The sequence below is a fragment of the Pelophylax lessonae genome (assembly GCF_965119305.1).
Source record: "Pelophylax lessonae genome assembly, chromosome: 2".
NCBI lineage: Eukaryota > Metazoa > Chordata > Amphibia > Anura > Ranidae > Pelophylax > Pelophylax lessonae.
The window spans coordinates 357819167-357837817 of record NC_138769.1 but is presented as its reverse complement, the minus strand read 5'-3'; the positions used below and the strand labels follow the sequence as shown (position 1 = coordinate 357837817).

At 41.5% G+C, this 18651-nt stretch overlaps 1 protein-coding gene across 1 annotated transcript in view; it reads right to left on the bottom strand.

Annotated features, from left to right (window-relative positions):
• The window catches only part of MACO1 (macoilin 1), a 126078-nt gene that overhangs the window by 87706 nt on the left and 19721 nt on the right, over positions 1–18651 (bottom strand). The gene's annotated exons all lie outside the window — the stretch shown is intronic.

Genomic DNA, 18651 nt, shown 5'->3' with positions numbered 1-18651 from the left:
AAAATCCATTTCTCTGATGTTCATTGATGCACACAGCTCTTTGTATTGATAACCATTGGGCTATACTGCCCCCTACATGAGTAGGACACTAGGCAGAAAAAAAAAATCTGGCTACACCCATGGGCAGTCCCAGGGGCTATACTCCCTCTCGGCTATAGCTACTCAGTTTTGTTAAAAGCAGTTCAGGAGAATAATAACTCCACAGGAGGGGTGAATGCTGTGTCCATCTATGAACATTAGAGAAATGGATTTTTACAGTAGGTCAAAAAAACATTTTCTCTTTCGTTCATTGACAGACAACTCCTGGTATTCATAACCATTGAGACGTCCCAAAGCAGCGTTAAACTTGAAGGGTGGGAACTAAACTCCCAAGGCTGAACATTAGCCAACCAGGCAACAGGAGCTCAACCAAAACAACTGGAGCCCACCTGAAAAAAAAAAAAAAAAAAAAAACACAATACACCCTTAAAGAGGATGAGGTCCTCTAAACAGCAGCCAGCAAAACCTTGCAGCCAAAAGGAAGCATCAGCAGATACCAACACATCCACTGTATAAAACTTTGTGCAGCCACCGGCAACCAAGTGACCGCTTTGCAAACCTACGTCATTGACGCCCAATGACGAAAGGCCCAGGAGGCACTAAGCGCCCTAGCCTAGAGTCCGCCTTGACAGGGAGAGTAGGATCCTAACCTCTGATGGAATAGGCCCGAACCATCATCTGTCTGATCCATCTGGAAATGGTCATGGAAATGGAAAAGAGGAAGCGGACAATCCTTTTTCAAATTATTATATCTATCTATCTATCTATCTATAAAAAACACACACACAAAGTATGTGAAGGCACCTAATACTTTAGAGTGTTCACCATCAACCTGCCGCCTCTTTAAAAATGTGGAAAAAAAAAACAAACAGGAAAATGTTAAATAAAGTAGACGCTGATTGGTGATACATGTGTACATAAAATGAGAACTGAATACTCAAACCGAGTATGTGAAAATATATCTGAAAACTAATAAACCTGTAGTTTCAAAAGTACTAAAAAGTGCATAAGTTAGTGCACCCATGGAAATGAAAACTCCATATAATTAAATCCCATCTATTGTAAAGTGCTAAGTGCATCCATTACCATATAATCAATATATTGCACCAAACATCCTATAAAAAAGTGCTCAAGTGCATAAGGAAGTGAATTCATACAAAATAAATCATCAATACATATCATACAGGCAAACTCAGTATTTGAATGAGCAATATATGTGAAGTTAAAATTAATAGGTCCAAGTTAATCCATAAATCGTGAAGATGACCCGGCACCGTGATTGAAGAGTTAGGAGAGTTAGTTTTCAGGATCTCCGGCTTTAAATCGTGTGGGTAATGTTCTCTCCTCTATCACCAAGGTCACCAATTATATCCAGACTCCCCAATCTCAGGTTATACCAGGTGTTGGATACACACCTCTCCACCAATCGAGATAAATAAGGGGGAAAGAACATTGAGCAAAAATAGTGTAACTATGTTTTTATTAAATGAGTAAATCAATAAAGTGACCTTAATATACTTACAAAAAGGACAGTGCGCCGCCTTTCACAGGTAAGAACCACCAAAAATTTACAATCGTTTCCCCCTCCATTAACAGTAGACTAGCTCACCCTTCTATCTCTCCAAGGTTGCGGGCGGTGTGCGTGCCACGGTAGAGAGGAAGGGACGTCGCTGGTTAACCAGAAGTATAGATGGTTTTCAGACCACCATGCATTTCGCTGTTGGCGTCATCAGGAACCACCGTCTTGTCTGATCCATCGGGAAATGGTTGCAGAGGAAGTGGACAACCCTTTTGAGGTCTGTCAATGAGCAAAGTCTGACTTCCTGAAAGACTCCGTAGCTGCCAGATACACCCTAATTGCCGGACCCACATCCAAGGCAATTTCCTTCGAATGTTTTGGCCTGGGACACAGGGAAGGCAACACAAAGTCTGGGAAGGCAACACAAAGTCTTCAAATTAAAATCAGAGACAACCTTTGGAAGGAAAGACTGACAGGGGCAAAGAATCATCTTATCCTTGTGAGCCACCAGATAGGGTGAGTGACCGGATAACGCCGCCAGTTCCGACATCCTGGGCGTAGAGCTGATAGCCACCAAAAAGGCCACCTTCTGGGACAACGTAAGCAGGGGAATCTCATGAATGTTTTCAAAAGGGGAGGCTTCTGTAGAGCTGTAAACACCAAATTGAGATCCCAAAGTGGCAACGGAGCCCGCACTGGAGGGACCTAATGTTGGACAACCTGAAGAAAGGTACGCACCAGGGAGTGTGTGGCCAAAAGGCGTTGGAAGAAGACCGCCAAAGCAGACACCTGGCCCTTGATGGCACTCAAGGCCAACTTTTGTTCAACTCCCTGTGTAAGGAAGTTTAAGGTCCGAGCCACCGAAAGGAGCAAGGATGAACCCAAAGACTCACACCACGCAATGTATGTCTTCCATATCCGCTGGTAGATCTTCTCAGAAGTAGATTTCCTGGCTTTCAACAGTAGATATAAACCATTACCCTTTAGCACCTGTCAACAGCCAAGCCGTCAAAGCCAGTGACTAAAGGAGGATGGAAAATTGGCCCTGGTGGACAACAGACCCTCCCTGAGAGGAAGCTGCTAAAGGAACGTCCGCGACCAGCCACACCACATCAGCGTTCCAAGCCCGACGAGGCCAGTCCAGAGCCACTAAGATGACTGGAATCCCTTTTGCTTCGATCCTGCGGAGAAGTCTTGGCAGAAGCTTGAGGGGGGAAGGCGCAAATCAGCCGATACTGACCCCACCAGCGCATCTGTGGCGTCCGCTAGAGGATCCCTTGACAGAGCCACAAACCTCTGCACCTGTTGAGCCGAGATGCCAACAGATCCACCTCGGGGTGCCCCCTTGGTGACCGGCTGATAAAACCCCTCCAGATGAAGGGATCACTCCCCTTGGTCCAACACCTGCCTACTGAGGCAATCTGTCTGCCAATTATCCAGCCCGGGAATGTATATGGTGGAGAGGGCTGGAACTAGCCGTTCTGCCCACCTTAGAATGCCAGCTACCTCCAGAGCCACCAGGACACTTCTTGTGCCCCCTTGGTGATGGACATAAGCCATGGTCGTTGCATTGTCCAATTGAATACGCACTGGACAACACTGAAGACGATCCGTCCAATAATCCAGACAGTGATTGCTTCCAGCGTCCAGATTCCCTTAGAAGAATGCTTGCCGACGACTCCTCCCCAGCCAGACAGGCTGGCATCTGTGGCGACCACTGTTCAATGCAAGGGGAGCAAGGATTTTCCCAGCCGAAGCACCGGAGAATGAAGCCACCATATCAGGGACTCCCTCGTTCTCTGACTCAGCTGGATCCGATTGTCCAGAGACTGTGGAGTCTTGTCCCATGTGGTCAGAATCTTCCTTTGCAGGGACCTCGTATGGAACTGTGCAAACAGAACCGCCTCAAAAAAAAAAAAAAAAAAAAAAAAAAAAAAAAAAAGGTAGACACCATCAGGCCCAGCACCCACATGCAAGTCTGGAGGGACGACCATCTGTTGGACAGCAGGAGACTAATTGGAGCCTGCAATTTCTGGAGTTTGAGGAAGGAGCACTCTGGCCAAGGCCGAGTCCAGAGTCAGGCCCAGATAGTCCAGCTTTGTGGATGGTGCCAGAGCAGACTTCTGAAAATTCAGGATCTAGCCCAACTCTCACAAGGTTTCTATTGTGATCTCCAAGTTTACCACGCGAGCGGAGGTAGACCCCGCGAGCAGAGGGAGACCAACCAGGTAGCCCAGTACCACCAACCTGATCCCCCCTCTGCTGGCGTAGCTAGGCTAGCACCAGGGTTAACACTTTTGTAAAGAGTCGAGGAAATTCCGACGCAAGGATGCCACCATCATTCAAATGAATTCCATTCTGAACTCCTGTACCCGCACAAAGCAGTTGAGTACCTTGAAGTCCAGGATTGGACGCACTTTGCCTTCCTTCCTGAGGACTGAACAGGTTTCAGTAAAAACTCTGAAAAAAAAAAAAAACATTCCAAAGTCAGAACCGGGACAATCACCCCTTGAGGAACAGGCCTTGTACCGCCCCAAACAGGCCCTGTAAGCCGTCTGGGGACAAGCGCAAGTTGAAACGAAAGAACCTTGCCAGGGAAGAAGAACGAAACTCGATCTTGTAACCAGACTGAATGGCTTTGTGGACCCCCTTGTCTTGCATCAGGGAAGTCCACAGATCCAAAAACCATTTTTCTTGGTCTTTCAGATCTTGCTTTAACTTCCACTGTTCCTGATGACTGCCATTTCTTAATTACATTCCAAACAGAGGATATTGACATCTGAAAATGTTTTGCTATCTTCTTATATATAGCCTTCTCCAGCTTTGTGAGCGTCAACTATTTTCAGTTTTCTAGACAACTGCTTAGAAGATCCCATGGTGCTGATTGTTGGGGCAAGTTCAGATGAGTCTGGGCATTTAAAACCTTTGAGATGGACATCACCTGGTCTTCCCAGACGATGATTGAGAACAATCCATGACACTGGCAGGTCTCAGCCTTGCAAAGGGGGCAGTGCATGCTATAAATTCTGCAGGGTGCCCAAACTTTTGCAGAGGCCATGTTTTGTTTTCTGTAATTTTGAAAGTGTCAATGATGGAAATAAAATCTCACTTTTGTTGACATATTATAAGAATGTCTAATCTGTAATTTGATGCCTTTTTGGAGATTTTTTCCATCTTTCTTTTCTGTGCTTATATCTAATATGCATATTAATACAAATTTTTACCTGGGGTGCCCAAACTTTCCATCCCCACTGCATGTTATATTTATCACGGACCAGATCAAATGCACATGAACATTTTGCATGCTAAACTACTCTAGTGTAGGGAGATGCAGGTGCCATGTCAGCTGCCCATACAAGTGACTAGTTGTACAACCATACACTTGTAAACGCAATGGCTTCTGTATAGGCGTTTACCTATGCCAATACAGTATATATGTCAAATGCAAGAGATGTGCCTTTGGGGAAATGGGCTGTATGCTCATGCTCTACCCAGCACCTACAGCTCCTCAGGCACAGGAAATCAGAAATGTAACTCTAAGGCCCCATTCGCACTGGGGCGATCCGACTTGCCGGTTCGACCTCATAGGTTGCGGCGCGCTGCTCGCACCGCGACCTTGGAGGGGCCGGCACGGACTTCATAACATTGAAGTCTATGCAGGTCGCTCCGGGTCGCCCCAAAGAAGCTCCGGACCCTTTTTCTAAGTCGGAGCGACTTGTGTCGCTCCTATTAGAACGGGTCCACAGCTTCTCTATGGCAGGCGACCTACGGCGACCTGTCAGGCGACCAGGTCGCCTGACAGGTCGCCCCAGTGTGAACGGGGTCTGCAAGACTTGAGCAGATAAAGGTCTGTGTGCATGAAATCTTAGGGTGCTAATAAAAACTTTTAAAGTTAGAAGCCTGTAGATTAACTTTTCATTTGCAATATACAGTTTTGCATTGGGTATGACTCGTCTGACAATGCCAAGACCATCTGGGTATCACCACAGATGAATGCCTCAAGAATTTTCACTTTTCTTGATCGTGGGCCTCTAAATGTTGTGGTCCTGGACTTCTTGCCACATACTTAATTTCAGCCAAAGATAAGCTGACAAATCTAAAATACATCCTATAATACAGTGGATATAAAGTCTACACAACCCTGTTAAAATGTCAGGTTTCTGTGATTTAAAAAAAAACGAAACCAGGATAAATTTCAGAACTTTTTCCACCTTTAATGTGACCTATAAACTTAACAACTCAATTGAAGAACATGAATGTGAAAAAACAAAATTAAAACCCGCGCTACACAACGTGAAAATTTAAGAATAAATGCAATAATGGGCAGCTGCTGCAGACACTAAGAAAGTCTTAGGAAAAATGATGAAAAACGAATTTATGCAGCGCTAGCTCAAATAAAGTGTAAAGTGCTGTGATATAAATACAATATTCAATATTTTATAAAGTGCACACTGTATGATCAAATATACATAAAAGTGCTATGTGCTAAAAAAATCTCTAAGCAATAACAAATAAATATATAGATAAATATATTAGTGCACAATAAACAAAATAGGTGGTTAGAAATAGTCCAAATAAATATTCAGTGCTTGAAAAGAGTCCTTAAAGTGATCCAATTAAGGTGCCAAGGTGCCAAATAATTAAGGTGCTTGCAGAGTGATATGGTGCCCCTCAAGGTTCCCCACTCACCAGATTGCAGATAATAATAGACCTTCAAAATTATTGCACATTGCCCGGGATCTTTACAGGACCAGAACTTCTCCTATGTAGCCTTGGAACTTTTTGGGTCAGCTTCCGCTTCCACCGTTAAACAAAAGAATGGCCATACATGGTGAAGTAAGTATGAACAATTTTTATTCCTAAAAAATGTTCAGATGGGTACTCACAAGCATAAATAGAACTCAGGCATATACAGGGAACTCGTGTGGCGCCGCTCTCGGCGTGCGTTCCACACACAGGAAGTTCCTGACCGGAAGTGACGTTTGTTTTGGTCCGCAACCGGAAGTGCGTCAACGCGTTTCGCCGTCAATACAGCGTCTTCAAAGACATCACTTCCTGTTAGCGGAGGCTCTTTATATCGTAGCCTCTCGATGCTAATTTCCGGAATCTAATTGTTTAAACTTTAACAATCGATCGTAAACCATATAACTTATCTAATGGCATTGTTATAGTGGAATTACTCATCTATAACCTTTGTTATTTAATTGATAAATCTATAATATTCATGAACGATTGATACGTCCGGGCATCACTTCCTGTACACAAAGCTTATTTAACCCATTGTTAATCCTGCTGTTTTACAATATTAAAAACATCAGAAATATTAATATTTTATTATGTTCTCATTATCTGATTATTCAATTTTATTACTAAATTTAATAATGATAATAAAAATTAAAATTTAAAAAATCGTTAAAATCAATCTTAAATTAAAAAGATAAACATTAAAAAATATATTAATAATAAAAAATTATAATAATAGAAAAACCTATAATATATTCCTATGAGTATTGGGACAATTAATATTTTGATAATATGATATGCACAAATCACTAGAACCATAATATAAAAATTAATATATAATCTTGAGTTATAAAAACATATATATATGTATGGAGAGGAAAAAATGGTCATTGGAGGAATGTGATAGTGTAATAGTATACATAGTCAAATGTAAATTTCTATACTAAAACTAATAAATAAAGAGTTAATTAAAAACAGTGGAGAGGAGATTATATTATATGCATTTGTATCATTAAAGGAATAAAAGATATTTTGGGAGGGCTACCAATTGGATAGGAAACAGTTAACATCTAAGTCTACGTTCAATCCTTTGGGTTTGAGTGTCTCCAAGCGATGGATCCACTGGGTCTCATTTTGTGACACTGCTTTTTTTAGGTTGCCACCCCTCCAGTGGGGTTCTATTTTGTCTATGGCACAGAAGGACAAAAGGGTGGGGTCACTATGATGGAACAATTTGAAATGGTGGGAAAGGCTGTGGTTTTTAAACCCTTTCTTTATATTGGAGACATGTTCTCTCAGTCTTACCTTCAGTTCCCTAGTGGTCCTACCCACATATTGTAGTCCACATGGACAAGAGAGAAGGTAAGTCACATGTGTGGATGAACAAGTTATAAATTTATTGATTTTATACATTTTACCATTAAAAAATGATTTAAAATTCATATTTTTCCTTTTTCTAAACCTAGAGGTGCGGCAGATCATACACCTGCCACAGCTAAAAAACCCATTCTGATCCCAGAATGTGCCTATTTTTTTAGGTGGATTAACCACATTATGTGCTAGTTGTAATCTGAGGGTTTTAGGCTTAGTATAAATGAACTGTGGTTTCGAGGGAAGTAAAGTTTTAAGAACATTATCTTTTAATAAAAGGTGCCAGTGCTTTTTTAAAATCTTCTCCATTTGGGTGTGTTGTCTTGAAAAGCTGGTGAGGAATGCCATACTAAAATCTCTATTTGTCTTTTCTTTTTTCTTGAATAGATCCTTACGTTCAATATTTTTAACTTTTTTCTTGATTTTCTCCAAATCTCTTTTCTTATATCCCTTTTCAGAGAATTTATTTATGATTACTTCTGCTTGTTCATCGTAATCACTTTCTTTGTCGCAATTCCTTCTTATCCTCATTAGCTGGCTACTAGGAATTGTATTGAGCCATCTGGGATGGTGGCAGCTACCTATAGGGATGTAGCCATTGGCATCCACTTCTTTAAAATAGGTTTTTGTAATCATCAATTGAAGAACAAACTAATCTTTTAGGGGGGTAAGCAAAAAACAAATAATGTGGTTGCATAAGTATGTACATCCTCTTATAACTGGGGATGTAGCTGTGTCAGTACACAACTGCCATCATTTAAAGGGCCTCTGATTAACCCCATATAACGTTCAGCTGTTTTAGTAGGTCTTTCTCAATTTTCTTAGTTGCATTTTACAGCAAAAGCCACGGTCCGCAGAGAGCTTCCAAAGCATCAGAGGGATCTCCTTGTTAAAAGGTATCAGTCAGGAGAAGGGTACAAGAGAATTTCCAAGGCATTACATCTACCATGGAACACAGTGAAGACAGTCATCATTGAGTGGAGAAAATATGGCACAACAGTGACATTACCAAGAACTGAACGTCCCTCTAAAATTGATGAAAAGACGAGAAGAAAATTGGTCAGGGAGGCTGCCAAGAGACCTACAGCATTGCAAAGTCAAGACGTTCCATGCTGATGATGACTCAATATACCCAAAAAGACTGAGTGCTGTAATAAAATCAAAAGGTGCTTCAACAAAGTATTAGTTTAAGGGTGTGCACACTTATGCAACCATTATTTTAGTTTTTTATTTTTACTTCCCTCCACCTAAAAGATTTCAGTTTGTTGTTCACAGTTATACAGTTTATAGGTCACATTAAATGTGGAATAAGTTCTGAAATTATTGGGCATTGTCTAATTTTTTTACATCACAGGAACCTGACATTTTAAACAGGGGTGTGTAGACTTTTTATATCCACTGTACGTGTCTTGCAGAACCATTCGCATAATAAGATTTTTACATTTGGTGTTGTAGGCCAAACAAAAATGGAGATAAAAATTGGAGCAGTTCTGCAAGTTATTTTAAAACACCTAGACACTGGCATACTTGGCAACAATTGTATCCAATTATCTATCAACTGCAATAGCGAAGGCTCCATTCACACCTGAGCATATAGTTTTCAGGCTTTTTTTGCAGGTGTTTGGAGGCAGGCATTGACATCTAACCAAAACGCTTGTAATCTGCCAAAAAAGAAGCCCATGTACTTTGAGCTTCAGGCGACAAAACGCTCATATGTGAACAGGGCCTATTGAAATGAATAGGTTTCTTTAGCCTAAATGGGCAAACAGTTGCACAAAAAAAAAAAACAACACCACATGCTTGTATAAGCAGTCATTGCTCATTTTGCTGGATGCTTTATCTGTCATACTGAATCTTTGGCAAGAGTGCTTTTCCAGTCACTACCCCAAAACCAGTTAAAGTGGCTGTAAACTTTGTTTTTCCTAAAATAAGATGTTCTACCTATCTGCCCTGTGCAATGGTATTACAAAGTTTATTCCTGAACCTCCTCTTCCGAGATCCCCCACCAACGCAGTCTACTTCTCTTCTGAGTGACCCCATCGCAAGCCACTTGCTACATGGGCATGCTACCGAGCTAGGCTATGTGCATCCATAGACATACACAGGGAGGTTCAGTCTCACCCCCCCCCCCCCCCCAACAACCTCTTTATAGTATTTGATTGACAGCAGCGACCTACTGCCATCAGAGCCTCCTGTAAATTCAGGAAGCGAGGTGAAAAGCTGCTGCAGATGCTAGATCAAGAATGAACTACGATAAGTGATTCAGGAGGGAGCTGCTACTTGAAGTTTAAGTTGTTTTTTTTACCTTTAAGGAGATGTAAAGGCAGAAGGTTTTTTATCTTAATGTATTTTAGGCATTAAGATAAAAAGCCTATGTGTTGTAGCCCCCCTCTATCCAGCGATGTCCACTAATCCCGCAGCCATCTGGGACTCTCCCTCCCGATAGGCTGAGACACGGGCTAGTAGAACCGTATGATCAGTGTCTCTACACAGGGAGAACTGACAGGCAGCTTGTTTACACAAGCTGCCTGCCTTTCTCCCTCTCCCCCGACGATCGCAGAATGACCGGCGGACATCGGGTCCGCCGGTCACACGCGCGGGGGGGGGGGGGGGGGGTGCGTGACCGCGCTCGCTCCCCAGACCCTCCCTGGCTAGTGACGTGTATATATATACACACACGTCACTTTGCCTGTGAGGGGCTGACCGCCGCAGTATATTTACTTGCGGAGCTCGGCAAGTGGTTAATTAAAAAAAAAATTATATATATATATATATATATATATATATATATATATATATATATATATATATATATATATATATATATATATATATATATATATATATATATATATACATATATATACATATATATACACATATATATACATATATATATATATATATATATATATATATATATATATATATATATATACACACACACACACACATATATACACACACATATATATACATATACACACACACATATATATACATATACACACACACACATATATACATGTACACACAGTGGGTACGGAAAGTATTCAGACCCCCTTAAATTTTTCACTCTGTTATATTGCAGCCATTTGCTAAAATCATTTAAGTTCATTCTTCTTCCTCATGAATGTACACATAGCACCCCATACTGACAGAAAAACACAGAATTGTTGACATTGTTGCAGATTTATTAAAAAAGAAAAACTGAAATATCACATGGTCCTAAGTATTCAGACCCTTTGCTGTGACACTCATATATTTAACTCAGGTGCTTTCCATTTCTTCTGATCATCCTTGAGATGGTTCTACACCTTCATTTGAGTCCAGCTGTGTTTGATTATACTGATTGGACTTGATTAGGAAAGCCACACACCTGTCTATATAAGACCTTCCAGATCACAATGCATGTCAGAGCAAATGAGAATCATGAGGTCAAAGGAACTGCCTGAAGAGCTCAGAGACCGAATTGTGGCAAGGCACAGATCTGGCCAAGGTTACAAAAAGATTTCTGCTGCACTTAAGGTTCCTAAGAGCACAGTGGCCTCCATAATCCTCAAGTTTGGGACGACCAGAACCCTTCCCAGAGCTGGCCGTCCGGCCAAACTGAGCTATCGGGGGAGAAGAGCCTTGGTGAGAGAGGTAAAGAAGAACCCAAAGATCACTGTGGCTGAGCTCCAGAGATGCAGTCAGGAGATGGGAGAAAGTTGTAGAAAGTCAACCATCACTGCAGCCCTCCACCAGTCGGGGCTTTATGGCAGAGTGGCCCGACGGAAGCCTCTCCTCAGTGTAAGACACATGAAAGCCCGCATGGAGTTTGCTAAAAAAACACCTGAAGGACTCCAAGATGGTGAGAAATAAGATTCTCTGCTCTGATGAGACCAAAATAGAACTTTTTGGCCTTAATTCTAAGCGGTATGTGTGGAGAAAACCAGGCACTGCTCATCACCTGTCCAATACAGTCCCAACAGTGAAGCATGGTGGTGGCAGCATCATGCTGTGGGGGTGTTTTTCAGCTGCAGGGACAGGACGACTGGTTGCAATCGAGGGAAAGATGAATGCGGCCAAGTACAGGGATATCCTGGACAAAAACCTTCTCCAGAATGCTCTGGACCTCAGACTGGGCCGAAGGTTTACCTTCCAACAAGACAATGACCCTAAGCACACAGCTAAAATAACGAAGGAGTGGCTTCACAACAACTCCGTGACTGTTCTTGAATTGCCCAGCCAGAGCCCTGACTTAAACCCAATTGAGCATCTCTGGAGAGACCTAAAAATGGCTGTCCACCAACGTTTACCATCCAACCTGACAGAACTGGAGAGGATCTGCAAGGAGGAATGGCAGAGGATCCCCAAATCCAGGTGTGAAAGACTTGCTGCATCTTTCCCAAAAAGACTCCTGGCTGTATTAGATCAAAAGGGGGCTTCTACTAAATACCGAGCAAAGGGTCTGAATACTTAGGACCATGTGATATTTCAGTTTTTCTTTTTTAATAAATCTGCAACAATGTCAACAATTCTGTGTTTTTCTGTCAGTATGGGGTGCTATGTGTACATTCATGAGGAAGAAGAATGAACCTAAATGATTTTAGCAAATGGCTGCAATAAAAGAGTGAACAATTTAAGGGGGTCTGAATACTTTCCATACCCACTGTATATATACACACATACATACACACTTTTTTTCCCCCTCATTGCCATGCCACAGCCGAAGGCCCCTTTCACACGGGCTGTCTGATCAGGTCCGCCTGTCAGTTTTTCAGGCAGACCTGATCGGACCCTTCATTCTCCTCTATGGAGCGGTAATCTGCCGCCATCTGATCCTGTCCGCCAAAAGCAGACGGATGGTGGATCTATTTTCTATCCATCCCGTGGATCGGATCAGATGGCATCGGATGGAAAGAGACAGTCTGTTTTCATCCAATTGCACGAGGAGAGTGGGGTTCTAGTCATATTTATGTGTAAATTTAGTATCAGTTTTATTAAATAAAGCTTGGTTGTTAGTTTAAAAAAAAAAAAAAACTGGCTCCTAACTTTTTTAGCTGGCTCTTAGATTTCAGGAAAATTTGTCAAGCCCTGAGGTAGGAAAGCAGAGAACCTGAAACTGCTACAGGCAACAGGCCAATGCAAACAGCAAAGATAGGAACCATGCCAAAAAGCCAACAAGCCATTTCAATCTTATGTGCATTAAGTATATTACTAAACCATAAAATTTAAACCCAACTACTAGACAAATATTAATCAACTACATTTATATTTTAAAAAGACCACTCTTGGGGGGGGGGGGGTCTAACAAAGCAGCAGTACATGTGGCTACAAGATTTTGTAGCCCAAGGCAAGTTACAAGTCCAACTATGCTTTTACATAGCTCTGCAGGTTTTAGAGTTTGAGGTACAGAAAAATATCCTTCCAGGAATGCACCTGTAGTGTTCTAACACCCCGTTCACATTAGGTCGCTCCGACCTAGGGGGCGACCTGTGAAGTCGGGTGCAGCGCAACTTCGGCGCGACTTGCACAGACTTCACATAATGGAAGTCAAAGCAAGTCACCTTCAGGTCGCCCCGAAGTAGTACAGGACCCTTTTTCTAAGTTGGAGCGACTTGTGTCGCTCCTATTAGAACAGGTCCTATACTACATAGTGGGAGCGACGGTGCACGACTTGCCAGGCTGACCAAGTCGCCTGACAAGTCGTACCAGTGTGAATGGAGTCTTAATGGGCATCTGATAGAAACTGCAGAACAATTTTTTGTAGCTGTTTAAATGGAGCTGAAGGATGCCTTGATAAATGAATTGAAATTAACTTTCGATTTGCCAATGTAGGCACAGCAACAGGGACAATTGAATCTTCTCTCCCAAGCAGCACATATTCTGCTTTCCTTTGCTACCCTGCAGTTCTGATAGGCTGCTAAACCGGAAAGACCACCTAGTGTATACACACCAATGTTCTTCAAGCTGTAGCTTATCAACTCTACTGATGTGACACTGCTGTGACCACCGATTAGCCCAGTGCTGTCACAAGGAGAGAGTCACACTTATTTCCCTAAGTAGGAGGTATTTTCTTTTGTCCCAGCAAATGAATTGGGGGGAGGCTTTGCTCTGCATGGAAAAGAGAAAAAAAAAAAAAAAGCACTTGTTTGCGTTAAAGCACATTAAACACAAACAAGCAGACTGCTCTTCTGCACAAGACACTGCCATAGCCTGCCTGAGACTACTCATTTGGAGCAGTTGGTGCACATGACAAAGCTACAGAGTTTCATCTAGGAGATAAAACAAGCGTTTATCTCTTCATACATGACTTGTCTTATCTGATAAGATTAGGACCACTAATTCAGAGTAACAAACTAGCAATGCGTTTACTATGATTAAAGGAATTCTATACAGTAATCCCCCGCTACATCGCGGTTCAGTTTTTGCAGTCCCGGTAATTCGCATTTTTTTTTGTAATGTTATTTTACTATATAAATCATTAAAAATGAAAGATTTTTGTGTTTTTCATAGCTCTTGCTCTGTCTCTAAGTATCTTTTATGTGTTTAAATGAGTTTCTATTGTTATAAAAGTGTGTTTAAAGACCTTAAAATGCTTTTACACGTACAGTGACAGTAAAATAAACATGCCTACAATGCATTTTAATAGGGTTTTTCTATTTCGCGGAATTTCACTTTTCGCGGCTGGGTCCGGAACGTAACCCCCGCAATGGAGGGGGGTTTACTTGTATAGGGTAGGTAGTAACTGCTAACACTTTCATTTTATAAAATCATCACTAATAGCAAAACAAGCAATAGTTCTATATGACAATCTGAGAAGATCTTTCATGTTGTAACGCTGCCTGTCTGCTGCCCATCTCTTTCTACGTTGGATTCCCGGTATGCTTTGCAACTTCTCCACTGCGAATTACTTTCAGTTTCCAAGGACTACATATTCAAAAAGTATACTTAGGCCCCTTTCCCACGGGCGTTCCGTATGTCTGTATATCACCCCATGCGTTTGCGGGTGATATACGGACATAATGTATGTCAATGGGATTGTGGATGTCCACAGATGACTATCCGCTGAAATCCGATTTGCGTCCTTTCAGTTCTGTTCCGTTTTTTGGAACGGAAGAGAACCCTATTTTTCTTCCATTTAAAAAAACTGAAAGGACGCAAAATCGGATGTCAGTGGTGTCATCCGCTGACATCCGCAATCACATAAACATACATTATGTCCGTATATCATCCACAAATGAATGGGATGATATACGGACATACGGACTGGATGACACAAGTGTCATCCGTGTCCATAAAAAAAAAAAAAAAAAAGTGCCACAGCGGACAAAATAAAGTGATCGGCCGTGTGAAAAAATAGACAAAAGTCAGTTAAAAAAAAAAAAAAAAAAAGCTGGTGGAGCTACACACTGTTAGAATTTCTAATAATGCACGGCCAGCAGAAATACTATTTTTTCCCTTTTTAAGTTGTGAGTAGCAAGAGGGGGTGGGGTGCTATTGTGTGTGAAATGCAATGCATATACAGTACATTTAGTACAAGTCTGGACACATCCCAGAAGCAGTTATACCAACCACATTACTCCATACAGCTAAAACTTTTGGAACACGCTTTGGTAAAAATGAGTAACAAATGGAGGTCAACTGTGATAGAGATCAGTGTCAACATGGATTTAGTGCCGATTCACACTAGGGCGACCTGTGAGGTGACCTGGTCGCCTCACAGGTCGCCTCCCATAGGGAAGCTACGGACCCGTTCTAATAGGAGCGACACAAGTCGCTCCGACCTAGAAAAAGGGTCCGGAGCTTCTTTGGGGCGACCCGGAGGCGACCGCCATAGACTTCAATGTTATGAAGTCCGTGGCAGCCGCTCCGAGGTCGCGGCGCGCTGCTCGCACCGCGACCACGGAGGTCGCGGTGCGAAGTAGCGTCGCTGCAATGTGAACCGGCGCTTACTAATTTCAGCTGAAAGTTTTTTCAAATCAAAAAAAAAAAAAAAAAAAAAAAAGTGCTCAAAGGTGTGTGCTCCGTAGGAAGGACTATTCTTGCATCCCAGCTATACAGAACCAGAAAATATTTTGTGCTTAAGGATTGAAATAAGCACAATATCTGTAAAATGTACTCCTATTGAACTATAAATTCTAAAAAAACTTTTGGTAGTAATGGTTATGAAGTATTAAAGAGCGCTTATTTCAATCCTTAATTACTTGCATAGCATTTCTATGGTATAGTGGCTGCATCTCTGATAGTGTACCCCTCCTATTGGCTAAAGGCCTATAAACATATCCAGTGCGCTAGAGCTGCACGATTCTGGCCAAAATGAGAATCACGATTTTTTTGCTTGGAATAAAGATCACGATTCTCTGTGTAACATCTTTTTCATTATAAAAAAATTGGGATAACTTTACGGTTTTGTTTTGTTTTTTTATTCATTAAAGTGTATTAATTGCGTTTGAAAGACTGCTGCGCAAATACAGTGTGACATAAAAATTTACAACAATCACCATTTTATTCTGCAGGGTCTCTGCTAAAAAAAAAAAAAAAAAAAAAAAAAAAAAAAAAAAAATATATATATATATATATATATATATATATATATATATATATATATATATATATATATATATATATATATATATATATATATATATATATATATATATATATATATATATATGTTTGGGGGTTCCAACTACTTTTCTAGGAAAAATAAACGGATTTAACTTGCAAGCAACAAGTGTAGGAAAAAGGTTTAGTCTTTAAGAGGTTAAACTTCCTTCCTCCGGCAGAGGGAAAGAAGAGATACAATGTAATCATTTGTGTTTACAGTTCAGGCTTTTGCGGGAGGCTCTTTTTTTTTTTGACAGTCTCCCTCACAGCTATGTAAAGAATAGAGCAAGTGTCATGTGGGGGAATGAATTGCGATCTCGATTCTGTTACGATTAATCGTGCAGCTCTACTGTGTGCTAGCTCCTTTATTAGCCAAATATTTTATGCTTATTGAGGTGTTCGCCTCATGATTTTTTTTTTTTTTTTTGCATTTTTGCAGTCCCATACAAATATAGAAATGCTCACTCTAGAGACCAACTGTATATCAAGCAATGCAATTAACACCCTAGCTCAAGGCCCAACTCTATGCTTAAAGGGGTTGTAAAGGCAGAAGGTTTATTTTAATGCATTCTATACATTAACATAAAAAAAAAACTGTAGCAGCTCCCCCCCCCCAATACTTACTTGAGCCCCATCTCTATCCAGCGACGTCTACGAGTGCCTTGGTAGTCCGGGACTCCCCCTCCTGACAGTCTGAGACACAGCAGCGCCATTGGCTCCTGCTGCTGTCAAAGGCAGTTATCCAATCAGGAGAGAGAGGGGGCAGGGCTGAACTGCGGCTCCGTGTCTGAATGGACCCGGAGCTACGACTAAGCTTGGGTGCCCCCATAACAAGATGCTTGCTGTGGGGGCACCCGATAGGAAGGAGGGGCCAGGAGAGCCCAAGAGGGACCCGAGAAGAGACTTTAAAATCACTAACTTTACTAATCAACCCCTACTTGACCAGCCTCCCACTTGAAAACAAAAAAACATCTATTTAACCATTAAAAAGCACAGCTCCCAAACCCCCTCTCCCATTCCCCTATGGTTCTCAAACTGACTAAATGCTTTGCCTCTCAGTTTTGGAGCACTTCCATCGTCTCAGTGCCACAGGTTTAACAGGAGGCTAACAGAAGACAGAAGCTGCAGTACTCTCCAATGAAAGAAGGGCCTGGTCCTATCAACATCCTTGACCTAAACTATACAGTTAGGTTCCCTTTATAGGATACCCAAGCGCAGGGAGGCAAATAAGAGGGTATTAAAGCATCAACACTAACCTATGGGTTAAAAAATGTATTCTTATGCTGTATCAGTTCTTAGCTACATGAATGAAGGCCAGCATGTTGGGGGTTTTTTTGGAACCCTTCTTATAAGCTTCCTACAGAAGTCTTCTGATATCCAATTTAATTAGGCCAAGTTGTACTTAAAAAAAATACAAAATTTTATAGGTCATACAACTGAAAACTGCATTAAAAATGTAACACGTAAGTTTTTGATGCATTTTTTTGCCACGTTTACAATGCATTTCAATGGGGAGGTGCATTACACCACAATGGAACCGCAAGGGACCAGTGTAAAGACCTAATTCAATTTAAAGAAATGCAATTTAACCACTTGGACCGGAAGGATTTGCCCCCTAAATACCAGGCCATATTTTGTGATTCTGCACTGCGTTATTTTAAACGGACATTTGCGCGGTCGTGCGCCCCTGTACCCAAATAAAATTGATGTCCTTTTTTTCCCCACAAATAGAGCTTTCTTTGCGCTATAAACAAAAAAAAGAGCAACGATTCTGTAAAAAAAAAAAATTATATATATTTTTTTTTCCTTCATTCTGCTGTAGAACGTTCCCAAAAAAAGAAAAATTAAAAAATTTAACATTAGGCCAATTTGTTTTTTCCCCAAAAATATCAAAATAAGCGCATTTTGATTGGTTTGCGCAAAAGTTATCGTGTCTACTAACTACAGAAAATATTTGTCATTTTTATTGTTTTTTTTTTTATATTTTTTACTAGTAATGGTGGCAATCTGCGTTTTTTTGCAGGACTGCGACATTGCGGACAGATCGGACCCGACTGACATTTTTGGGGACTAGTGACAATACTACAGTAATTAGTGCTAAAAATATGCACTGTTACTGTAATGACACTGGCAGGGAAGGGGTTAACACAGTAAGTGATCAAGGGGTAAGAGTGTACCTAGGGGCATGTTTCTAACTTTATGGGGGCGTGGCTTGTGAAATGATCACAGAGACCTGTGTTCCTATAGAAAAGGATGGATCACAGGAGCTCTGATCATTGGAGAGAAGAACGGTCAGCTCGGTTTACAACAGCTGACTGTTCTCTCTCAGTGGGGAGCGATCGCAGGTGCAGGCGGCAATCGGAGTCCCCGCTGACGAGTGAGGG